Here is a 10927-nt window from a genome sequence, read left to right as displayed (position 1 = left end):
ATAAAAAGCAACTCTATAAACTATCCAAACATAACAATTTACTATACTATGAATGTGATATTTTAGTATAAGATGGCAGTAATAATTTGTCAACTTTTAAAGAAATGAATTCCTAGACAAAACAGACCCCTTAACAGTTTATAAAATAATTCACTCAACAGGTAATCTCTACCACCACCATCACAAATAAACTCCACCTAGAAGAACACTGCCAAAGAAAACTTCCCAACCATTACATCATCCATTGTATTATTGTAACTATATCCCTGGAGTCTGAAAATTTTAATATTCAAGAAACAAAGTTATTTGAAACAAATCTTTTACGATCATATATTTTTAAATCAATGGTTATTATAAAAAGTGTAGAATGGTTTTCATAGGGAGCATTACATAATGATGATGTAATTCACCGGGCCACAAAAGGGCAGCCCACAAGGTACAGATGGAGTTATGCAGATTTTAACAGATGATGGCAGGCAGGGTCATCGTAGCAAATCTCGGGTGATGCATGAATTGTGACAATTCCCAGTTGTTAGATTTGAGGAGGGGATAACTGTGTGTGTGTGTGTGTGTGTGTGTGTGTGAGAGAGAGAGAGAGAGAGAGAGAGAGAGAGAGAGAGACGGAGGGAGAGAGGGAGAGAGAGAGAAACAATGAGTTTTTTGAGAGGCCAAAATATTTTTAAACAATTTAGAAAATGTCTTAATCTAGAAAATATCATCATGGGACTGATCATTTCTGGATTAAAATTTTCTAAAGTGTTTAAAACATGCTTTTCCACTAAACTCTAATTCCTAGTTTTTGGGCTTACCTTAAAATTCTGAGAGTACTCACACACAGCTACTTGGTGCTGATTTTCAGAGTGAGTTCTTGTTCCTAATTTATGTTTGGATCTCCCACAGTGCAAAGTCTTTATCAAACTTTTGTTGGTTGAGATGTAAACAGAATTAGTAATGCAGACAACAAGCCCAGTGCTGAACACAAGCACATAAACTAATGAAACAGGGCTGTTGCTTTCAAAACAGGCACTTCTGTTTCATTTGCTCATTTAATAATTGCGAGATGGTGTGGCAGTCACAGACAGAAATATATGAAGAAAGAAAGCATACCAATCAGTGGCAGAGAGTATAGTCGTAATGGCATGGCAGAGTCAGACTGTTTGGGTTTGAATGTTGACTCCAACATTTACAGAAAAACTTAGAAAAAATACTTAATCTCACTGTGCTTCATTCATTTTGAGGATTACATAAGTTAATATAAGGTGCAAAGAATAGTGCCTGACATAGCATAGTATTATGTAAGTTCTACCTATTATTGTTCTAATACTTCTTTTTTATTAATTTGGATTTAACATTCAAATAATTAGAAAAAAAGTAGGTAGATATCAGATAATTTGTGTCCTGGGTTGTAAGGGACAGAAACCCAACTGAGACTGGCTTTTTTTTTTCTTTTTTGAGACGGAATTTCACTCTCTCACCCAGGCTGGAGTGCAGTGGTGCGATCTCAGCTCACTGCAACCTCCACCTTCCAGTTTTAAGCAATTCTCCTGCCTCAACTTCCCAAGTAGCTGAAACTACAGGCCCCCGCCACCATGCCTGGCTAAGTTTTGTATTTTTAATAGCGATAGGGTTTCACCATGTTGGCCAGGCTGGTCTCGAATCCCTGACCTCCTGATCTGCCCGCCTCAGCCTCCCAAAGTGCTGGGATTAGAGGCATGAGCCACCGTGCTCGGCTGAGACTGCCTTTTTTAAAAACGAAATTATGCTTAGAGAACTTGAGGAAATTCTGTGTCTCATGGATTAGCCTCAGTAAACAGTGAAACCAAGAAGAACTCAAATACCATCATCCTCTCTCCATCACTCTCTTCAACATCAGCTTCATTTCTCTTTCTCTTCAATATCAGCTTCATTTCTCTTTTTCTTTGCAAAGTGGTTTCTTCCTCTCTGAAATTTTAACTAGAAAAACGGGGCTGACATACCATGAGCCTTACATTCCATATTCTAGGAACTCAGAGACTGGTATACTTTTCTCAGTTTTAATTAAAATACAGTCATACATTGGTTAACAATGGGAATATGTTCTAAGAAATGTATCATTTGGCAATTCCATTTCTGTGTGATGTCACAGAGTGTATTCACACAAACCTAGATGGTTTAGCCTGTTACACACCTAGGCTATATGGCATAGCCTACCAATCCTAAACTACATTTATGTACAGCATGATACTGCACTGAATACTGCAGGCAGCTGTAACAGAATAAGTATTTGTATCTCTAAATATATGTAAACATAGCAAAGGTACAGTAAAAATATAGCATTATCATCTTAGAAGACCACTGTTGTATTTGCGGTTTGTCATGAACCGAAATGTCCTTATGTGATGAGTGAGGGCACCTTCCCAGGGAAGGCCTCCTATTACTCATTCCTAAGGCAGCTCCCCAAGGTCCAGATGGATGAGGAAAGGAACAGCTCCCAATGTGATGAGGGCTGCAGGGTATTCCAGAGCACTCTTCAACATCAGTAAAAATGTTTTGACATACAAACAAGATAATTTAAGGGCAAAAATAAAGTTCTCCCTCTGCTAGCTTTCCTCAATTAGCTATTCTCCTCAAGCTTGATAAGACTCCAGGAGCAAAAGAACATCTCTCAACTTCCTGACACTTTCCAGCACTTGGGACAGGACTGTAGCTGAAATGTTATGGCTGTGTATTATAAACTCAGAAATGGGGTTTTAATAAACAAAAACCACTTTATATGCTGTTTAAAACTTGCTGCAATCTGCTAAACATATGGGTACATGTGTGCATCTGTGCGTGTATTTTTTAATGACATTCTTGGAACTTGTACTTTCATCCAAAGAACAATGTTTTCTTCAAAATAATTCCTGGCGCATCATAGAGAAGACACCGTGTTATCCTCTTGCATGTCCAGCTTTAAGTGCAACGTGTGGCACACAGAAGGGGCTCAACAAATAATCCCCTAAAAGGGGAAGGAGCTGATGAATGAAATGAATGGATGAAAGGGATGGGGGAAGAGGTAAAATCTCTTTGATTCTATTAGTTGTAATTCAAAAGTTACCACACAGGGGATAAAAAGAAAATGAAGGGAGAAAGAGTAGTGTTCTAGGTTAAAACTTGGGCAGGGAAAGTAGCGTTCTAGATTAAAAGCAACTTCAAAAGCAAATGCAAAGTGGTGCTTAATTACATATTGTTTTTTTTGTTTAAAGCAGCTGTATCAAGCAATATGGGAAAAGTGGGGAAATTTGAATACGTGCCAGGTACTAGACAGTATGAGACAATTGTATTGATTGTTTTGATAATGATACTAAAGTTATGTAAGAAAGCATTCTTTCTTCTTAGATCTGTATAGTGAAGTATTGGAATAAAAAGTAGGATGTTTAATATTTACTTTTAAATATCTTAACAAAGAAAAGCAAAGATAGCCAACATCTATGGTATATATACACATGGGAAAGAAGCTCCCGAAAGCAAAGGTGCTCAAGTAGCTCTAAAATTACTTCATTATCTTGAGGGTTTATTGTTAACAGGTATAAAAAGTACTTTACTTTTTTATCTATAGAAAGAAACCAAGGACACACTCAAAATGACACCAACTTAATTTTCCAGTGGTTTTTAAACACCACACCTGAGACAAACCAAAATACTCACTCTTCCAAAAGAAGATAAGTTGGCACGCTGTTCATATCCTGCATCCTTTTGTAATATCCCCTGCTCTCATCTCAGCCATCTCAGCCTCTGAAGATCCAAACCACCAATTAAGGTCCAGGTGAAGTACAACCATGACTAGGAAACAGTCCCAGCTGGAGGTCATTTCTCACTCTTCTAACCCAAGGCTATTAGCACTTTGGTGAACATTGGAATCACCTGGGGTGCTGTAAACCATTTCCAATTCCGAAACCATCCCTCCAGAGACTGAGATTCAACTGGTGTAGATTGGAGACAAGAAACTTGCATTTTAATAAGTGTCCTAGGTGAATTTAATGCAGGTGCTCTAAGAACTACATATTGAAACAAATGCTTGAGTAAACACATTTTTAACCCTTTTAAATGCATGTTCTTTCCACCATATATTTAATGAGCTTAAAACAAAAATCACAATTTATAGGTTTTGTTGCTCCCAAGAATCTGGCATAGCATCCTCTCATATAAGGCAATATTAAATATTTGTTGGAAAACATTACATTTAGCAAGAAGAGAGTACTGATTATCCCTAAGAATTGATATTTATTTAAATATTGTTCTATTTCAGTTTAAAAAAATATTTAAATTTGTTGCACTAGTATCCCTAGGTTTTAAAACTTCTCAGTACATTTATAACTTTAGGTTGTAACTGAACTGCACATCGACAGATGAATTGATTTTAAAATGTGATATATATATATACATATTTATAGACACACACACTCACACACACACACACACAAATCGGCTTTTCAAAAAAGGAAATTCTGTCATTTGCAACAACATGGATGAATCCAGAGGTCATTATGCTAAGTGAAATAAGCCAAGCACAAAAGACAAATACTGCATGATCTCACTTACATGTAGTCGAGCTCATAAAAGTAGGGAGTAGAGTTCAGACAGGAGAATAGAGTCTGGAGGCAGGGAACTTAAGGCGTTTCACGCTGACTTCTAGAACTAAAGTGAAAGGAAAATCTTAACTTTCCATACCTAAGTAACAAAGGAACCAGAAGCTACTCCCTTTACAAACCCCCACCTTCTCTGTGGGGCAGATGGGAAATTGAAAGTAACTCTGATTTGTTGCTTTTTGCAACCAATCAGATGTTTGCCTAGGAGTGTAGCTTTGTAACTTCACTTCAGCCTCTTTGGTCGCTGTCCACAACCAATCAAACTGATGGTCGGCCACTACATCATTTACATGAGATTAAACACCAAGTTGCCAATGGGAAACCTCAAGCGGGTATTCTGTATCTGGGCCCTTGAGCCGGCTGCTGGGCGGCTCCCACAATGTGGAGTGTACTTTCATTTTCAATAAATGTCTGCTATCGTTCTTTCGTTGCTTCATTGTTTCTTTGCTTTGCTGTGCGTTTTGTCCAATTTTTTGTTCAAAACGCCATGAACTTGGACAATTTGCAGTCAAGACCCTCTACTGGTAACAGAACGATGGTTACCAAGCTGGAAGAAGGGGCTGACCAGGGAAAGAGGAGACGTTAGTCAGCAGTATAAAGTTTCAGTTATATAGGAAGAGTAACTTCCGATGATCCATTGCACAGTATGGGGACTATAGTTAACAATGTATTGTATATTTCAAAAGTGCTACAAGAATAGATTTTAGATGTTCTCACTACAAAGAAATGATAAGTATAGGAGGTGGAAGATATGTCTATCAGCTGATTGGATTATTCCACAATGTATGCAGGTATTGAAACACCACATTGTACCCCATAAATATATATAATATTATTGTCAATTAAATTTTTTTAAAACCTTAGGTCATATATACACACAAACTATTATGGCCAGGATTTGTACTTGTGTGTGTGGTTTTTTTTTATATACAGTCATTTATTTACAATCACTACAATTTAGATAATAGCTAATCAGCCTTTCAGAGATTTGTTTTGTTTTGTTTTGTTTTTGCTGATAGTTTCAAATTTTCTTTAATAGCATTATCATATTTTTGGTAGATTTTAGAAACTGTGATAATTTCTTAAATTATAGAAAAAATGTGTGTGTGTATATATATGTATATAAACATTGTAAATATATGTACAAATTTCCTCCACAATTTAAGAAATTATCACGTTTTAAAGTCTACCAAAAATACATAGACATATATTTGTATAAATGTGTGTGTACAAAAAGAAAGGAGTTGACTTTAGCTAATTAATATTTGATATAAATGAGACAATGACTCCAAAATTAGCCTTCTGGTGTTTATACCCTTAATGTCACCAGCTGGCTCACAAATAGCAGTTGGCTTGGATATAAGGAAACTAGTGAAGGACATGTAGACAAATAGAAATTTATCCTCATCCTTCCATTTTGTTCAATGTACCCTTCATTCTTAGTACTACTGTTGACACCTATATTACATCTACATACAACACAAAACCATCAATAAAATATAATTTTCCCTTAAGAAGGCATATATATTTTTAAAAATTAAAAAGAGAAATATATATAAATGTTTTTTTTTTACATCCTCTTTCTAGTGTTCTTCATGTCTTCCTATAGATATAAGTTGGCATCCCCATATTATTTCACTTGAAATTAAAGAACTTCATTTTAGCATACCTTGTGGTGCTGGTGTGTAGAAAATTCCATTTTGTTTATCTGTAGGTGTCTTTATTTTGCCTTTACTTTTGAGGAATAGCTTCATTGAACAAATAGTTCTTGTTTGGCAGCTTTTTGTTTTCCTTCTGCACTTTGAATCTATTGTTCCAATGTCTTCTGGATTCCATAGTACACCAAGAAATTGGTCATTGTTATTATTATTATTCTAGGAGACAGGGTCTCACTCTGGGCCCAAGTTGGAGTGCAATAGCATAATCATAGTTCACTGCAGCTTAGAACTCCTGGGCTCAAGAAATCCTCCCACCTCAGCCTCCTGAGGTTGCTGGAACTACATGTATGCACCACACCAGGTAATATTCTTTCTTTATTTTTTTTTTTTGGAGGGACCATCTTACATTGCCCCAGCTGTTCTCAAAGTCCTGGCCTCAAGTGATCCACCCATCTCAGCCTCCCAAGTAGCTAGGATTACAGGTATGAGCCACTACACCTAGAAATCATTATCTTATCAGTAATTTCCCTATTTGTATCTCCCATTCTTTTCTGGACTGGCTGCTTTCAATATTTTTCTTTCAGCATTTTGATTATTATGTGTCCAGGAGTAACATTCTCTGTTTATTCATCTTCAAGTTTGTGGAGTTTCTTAAAACTGTAGATTAATGTTTGCTTCAACTGTGGTGTTTGGGGCATTATTTAATCAAGTATTTTTCTAATTTGTTTCTTTTCTCTCTTCTGGAATTCCAATTACACGTATCTTAGACGGCTCCATAATGTCCCAGAAGTTTATGACGTTCTGTTTACATTTTTTGTCTTTTTCTCTCTGTTCCGGATTGTGTACATTTTATTAATCGTTTTTCAAATTCACAATTTTTTTCTTTTTTCTTTTTTTCTTTTGAGACGGAGTCTTGCTCTGTCGCCCAGGAGGGAGTATAGGGGCAAGATCTCTGCTCATGGCAAGCTCTGCCCCCCGGGTTCATGTCATCCTCCTGCCCCAGCCTCCCAAGTAGCTGGGACTGCAGGTGCCTGCTACCACGCCTGGCTAATTTTTTTGTATTTTTAGTAAAGACAGGGTTTCACCATGTTGACCAGGATGGTCTCGATCTCCTGACTTCATGATTCGCCCACCTCGGCCTCCCAAAGTGCTGGGGTTACAGGCGTGAGCCACTGCTCCCGGCCATTTTTTTTTCTTCTTTTACTTTAAATCTTCTGTTAAGATTATCTAGCATTTAAAAAGTATCAGTTACTGTATTTTTCAGCTCTAAAATTTTGCATTTTGATGAAGTTACCATTTCTCTGTTTAGAAATAATTCTTTTAAATATTTGACCATATTTTCTTTAATTTTAAAATGTATAATCGCTGCTTAGAAGTCTTTTTCTAGTAAATTCAACACCTGGGTCAACTCAGAGTCAGCTTCTATCAACTACCTTTTTTCCCTAAGCATGGGCCACAATTTCCTGGGGGTTTTGTTTTGCTTTGGTTTTGGTTTTGCATGTCTTAGACATTTTGGTAGAAAACTGGACATTGTATATAGTATGTTATAGCTACTTATAATTCTGTATTGTTCTTCCAAGAATTATTGGGGTGTTATTCTAGTATGCAGTTAACTTGCCTGGATTCAAACTAAAAATATTGCGTCATCCTATGTTACGTAGCCTATGGCATCTTATAGCAGCGGTTTTTGTGTGTTTGTGTTTTGTTTTGTTTTGTTTTTTTTCTTTTGAGACGGAGTCTTGCTCTGTCGCCCAGGCTGGAGTGCCGTGGCGCGATCTCGGCTCTCTGCAAGCTCCGCCTCCTGAGTTCACGCCATTCTCCTGCCTCAGCCTCCCAAGTAGCCTGATCTCTGTAAGTCTTCCAGGTCCTGCAAAGTTCTGTGGTAAGTCAAGGATTTGAGCAGAGACGATTCTCACTCTCTGGTTTGGTGCTTCTATTAATTTCTCTCTAATTTGAAACAGCTCTACTGGCTTTGTACTTTATACAGTGATACTCCGAATCCACCCAGATTCAGCTTTCTGCCATTTGTGCTGTGCACAGCCAAGAAATGCATTCAGTTAAGAAGTTTCCCACTCAAATCTGTATACCTATATTTTTTAAAGTGGATTTATCTTTAGTATCTGCTTGCTTTTTCATTAAGCCTCATCTCTGTACATATGTAGCTCACCAGTGAAACATGAATTTACACAGCTTATGTTCTGAATTTGTGTCTTACTTTTTCTGGGGATTTTATGCTGTTCAGGATTTTCCTTTAAATTTCTTGCAACTTACCTAGTCCCATATTGATCTTAGCATCATTAGCTGGTAAGGCTGCAGTTTATTTTCACCGCCATTTTCCATAGCCATATCTGTGATAACTGATCATCATTCTTGACCCATAATCTGCACATTCACAATTCAAAGCCATTGCAATTGCAAGTGTTCAAAGCCATTCCAGTTGCAGGCTTCTGTTTCCTTTTCAATGGTTTTCAGTGTCTTTTCAGTCTAGTATTTTACAGTTGTTATTTGCAACTACTTTACTTCTCTATCATTAATTACCATCTTTTTTGACCTATCATTTATCACACATCTAATAATGACAAACTATGTACTAATAAGTTAAATAACTAGCTTATTCAGCACAACGATTCTATTAGATTTCTGCTAAGATTGAGCTCAAACAAGTTAACTAACGTACTCAACATCATTAACTAAAAAAATCCAGGATTAAGAATTAAATCCAGGATTAGGAATTAAATCTCTCTGCCTCCAGCATTATTCAGTAATACACTAGCCATAATCAAATAATAATAACAGTTCATCTTTAATGCCCTCTTGCTATGTACCAGGCATGGTACTCAGAAATTTAGACTTAATTCTAATTAATACATTTAATCTTCACAGTAAGCCTATGAAATGGTTACTCTTGTCAACTGTCTTATAGATGAGAAAACATTAGCCACAGCTTAGCTTATTTGAAGTCACAATAATATTAACTAAGTAAGAACAAAAGCCAAGATTCAAATGTAGGTTATTTTACTACAGACTGAGAAATGAATTAAATTTGGAGCCTAAGATACTTTCTGGAATTGAAATGATTCATTATATATAACTATAAAGATAATTGACTATAGCTTCCTAAACTACAAATTGTGATAAAAATGACATCTGTCCTGTATCAATCAGAAATTGGTATAAAAATTGAGTATTATAAGACAATAGAATGTCTAGAGCTTTTAATACATTGATATCAATATCAATTGATAGACTTCAAAAGCTTCATAATTTATTCAAATAAATAGACTTCAAAACATTGGCTTAACAATGACTTTTTAAAAATCTGTAATGGGTGGAACTCTTTAAAAAATAATTTTTGTTTTATATCCAAGTGATATACTCTTATAACTGAAAATTATTTCCTTAATAAGATATGTACCAAAAGATTAATAATTTAAATGTTGCTTTTGTATACAGTCCTTCCAAACACACAAGCACCATTACCAAAATCAACATTACCACTTTACTATTTTTATTGCTTGTTTACTAGAATTTCACACATTGATTTTTCAATTTGTCATGTAACTTAACACATTTTTTTAAAGTAAACTTAGTAAAAGAAGTCACTTTTGAGGAAGTCAATTTTAGGCAATAAACCTACATAGAATCAACTTGTGGAAGATGTAGTAATCTATACAAATCAAGAACTAGGGAAATGAATACTATCTTAAGGTGTTTGCTAAATTTAGATCTAGAGTAGACTCTTCAAGTGAGTTGAAAACTCCCAAAGGTAAGTTTATTTGTTTCAGTTAACTATTTTCCTAACGCAAACATAGCTACAGTTTTCATCCATGGATTCCAGAAAATGATATAATCACCTTTTTCTTTGTTCCACCGAAGCCCACAAGGCTGATGATAGTCAGATAACTTATTTCTATAATTACCGTATGCTTTGAATTCCAGTAAGGAAATAACTGAGAAAACCAGGGAATAAATACAAAGAAGTGTTACAACTGGGGAAAGTATTAGTTAAGCTTCTTGGCCCAATGGGCTTTAATAAAAATGTAAAATCAAAGCAAGCAATCCTCCAAAGAAATCCACTCTAGTTATTCCTCACTGCAAGTAAATCCAAATCAAATTAACAAGGACATTGACTCTAAGTAAGGTAGCTCTATCTTAAAGTAATATGTTGTGATGTGATGTATAAAAGACAATACGATAGACAAGACCTCTTTAAATTGTGAGTTGGCTGAAATTGGACTATTTCCATTTCATTTCCTGAAACATACATTTCATTATTGCAAGTAATTTCTTTAAAAACAATCTAGCAACACATTAAAAAAATTATAAGCACTTCAGGGTATTTTTCTCAGCCATTGAAAACTATCTAATTAAATACTGTCATGTACAGCATTCATAAAAGAAACATGAAAATAGTCCCTTAAACCAATTATGTTCCCTTCCCTAGAATGTTTTACTCTGAGAAAGTTCTCAACTCATCTGCACCAGGCCACAGTTGTTGATATTGCTAAAATAAACAGTATTACTAATTGTCTCTCAGTAATAGATTATTTAGAGTTGAAAGTCCTTCTAGATACAAAGAAATAAATCATACTGAGAAATATAGACACAATGAAAAACAATGAGTGAACTACCTTTTCTGAGCAAAGGACATTTATTTCTCAG

General features: G+C 35.6%; 1 long non-coding RNA gene across 1 annotated transcript in view; it reads right to left on the bottom strand.

Moving 5' to 3' along the window:
* Positions 1-4566: 4566 nt before the first annotated feature.
* The window catches only part of LOC108541877 (uncharacterized), a 34405-nt gene continuing 28044 nt past the window's right edge, over positions 4567-10927 (bottom strand). Inside the window, exons 4-5 of the long non-coding RNA XR_001889096.1 lie at positions 10120-10215; positions 4567-4656 (exon numbers count right to left, since the gene is read on the bottom strand). This is a non-coding gene — a long non-coding RNA (uncharacterized LOC108541877). The remainder of the gene's footprint in view (positions 4657-10119; positions 10216-10927) is intronic.

Source organism: Rhinopithecus bieti, unplaced genomic scaffold (genome assembly GCF_001698545.2).
Source record: "Rhinopithecus bieti isolate Rb0 unplaced genomic scaffold, ASM169854v2 scaffold_20206, whole genome shotgun sequence".
NCBI lineage: Eukaryota > Metazoa > Chordata > Mammalia > Primates > Cercopithecidae > Rhinopithecus > Rhinopithecus bieti.
The sequence above is the reverse complement of the archived record's forward strand: the minus strand, read 5'-3'. Positions and strand labels throughout refer to the sequence as shown.